Source organism: Pundamilia nyererei, unplaced genomic scaffold (genome assembly GCF_000239375.1).
Source record: "Pundamilia nyererei isolate P.nyererei 1_Seehausen unplaced genomic scaffold, PunNye1.0 scaffold00017, whole genome shotgun sequence".
In the NCBI taxonomy this organism is placed as follows: Eukaryota; Metazoa; Chordata; class Actinopteri; order Cichliformes; family Cichlidae; genus Pundamilia; species Pundamilia nyererei.
Window position 1 is genome coordinate 694591 of NW_005187418.1, and position 1932 is coordinate 696522.

Sequence of the window (1932 nt, forward strand, 5' to 3'; positions counted from 1 at the left end):
TGCAAAAACATTGAAAATCTAATTCAACTCACTTGTTCAATAGAAAATAATATTTTCCTTCTTGTTCGTTAATTTTCACGTCACTCTAAGTAATAGTAGTCTTAGAAGTATAAAAACAACTTTCAATTCTCATAATTTATATGAAAGTCTTTAATCACATCTTTTATACATGAAATAACAAGGTCGTACATTGCCTTAAAATTTTTTCGTTTTTGCTTCATTATTAGAATTAAATTAGTATTATTTGTTAATTCACTGCAAACTGATGTGTGGGACAAGAGTCACATGACATAGAGCCAACCCACTTTTGATCTTTCGGTATTTATGGAGTTGTTGCGTCGCACGGACAGATAACGTAGCTTTCATTGCGACAGGAAACGTTTATATGTGGTTACGCTGTCATTACATATAATTATTATTAGTACACTGAACTTTTCATCGAGGCCTACGTGGACAAAAATTTTCGGTTTACCCACCAACAATAAAATGGAAAGGTGAGTAATTAACACTAAAAATGGGACTATTAACAGGAAACGAGAACATTCTAGCCATTTAATGCCAGTTATTTTCCTCAGTCTAATTAGAGAAAATTGTTTTAGATTGTTTGCGCTTTGTATATAGTCTTCGTCCAGAAATGTGTCTAAAATCATAATTTTTAGAATTTGAAAACCTCAATAATGTTGATATACTAACCAATAGAGAGCATATATAGAAATATAACATATACCGAAGATTAGATTTTGTACTCTTAGGCGTACATTTAAAAGTAACACCCTCCAGTTAAGCTTAGTGAAAACTGCTCAGCCCTTTGACTTTTGATGTTGTATCTTTTCTTAAATATATATATTCATTGAGAAAAAGAAGTGATAACACATTGAGATAATTGAAAAATACGTAGCATTTTGTAGTACGAACAAATACGTTAAAACAAAATCAATGTTTGGTTGCATTACTTGTAAAAAAAAACAAAAAACAGAATAAGTAACACTGTTCACCATGATAAATAACTCATCTTACAAAAATGTTTTTGTCACATAAGGTCATAAATTCTCTTTTAAGCAACGATTTGCACATGGGTATTACCAGAATTTAATCTTTCATTGGCTTGACACAATGACTCTTTCAAGTCATGGTGATTGTGATAATGATTGTAAAGTCCGTTCAGAGCAACGGTCTTTAACAGCTTGTTTTTGTGGTTGAGGAGACACTCAAAATATATATGTAACATAGTATAACATTATTAATATTAATAAATCAATTAGGGAATGTGTATTACACACAGTGAATTATTGCTTGTGTTTTTTAACTATAGTGTTATTTACAGTAATTTGCACTGTGAATTTTAAAATTTAGAACTTAGAGATAGTTTATTAGCAAATAAACATTAACAAGGGCTGTGCTAGTTAGCGCTTGTATGTCCAAAAATCTAAATGCTACCTGTTATGTTGTTGGCATAGAAAAAGTCACCAAAAAGATTTTTTCGCATCATGCAGTGTGAGTACTTGGAGTGCCCCAAAATGTTTTCTGAAGTCTATTAAACTTAAATGAAGAGTTCACATTTCATATGTTATTGTTGATCAGTATTGCAAGGTTGATCTCAGGATAAGAGATATGTTCATATGGTTTGTTTTTCTTTGTATTAATTTAAATTTGTCTCAAAATTTCAAGACCTGCACTTTTTCAGTTTTTGGAAAGGCAAGTAATTTAAAAAAAAAAATGTGATAATAATATACATTGTTCAATCTGTATCACTTACAGCACAATAAAGGTATGATGTGTTAATGTCACTGTTCTCTTTTACATTAAAAGGCACGGACAATTTCAAAACCCCTGCCAAATATATTAGAGGTCATTCACAAGTATGCTGAACCCGGGACCAGTCTAAAGACCTACAGTGTTCACAAAGTGCATGGCTTTTGGGAAAATGTCTCA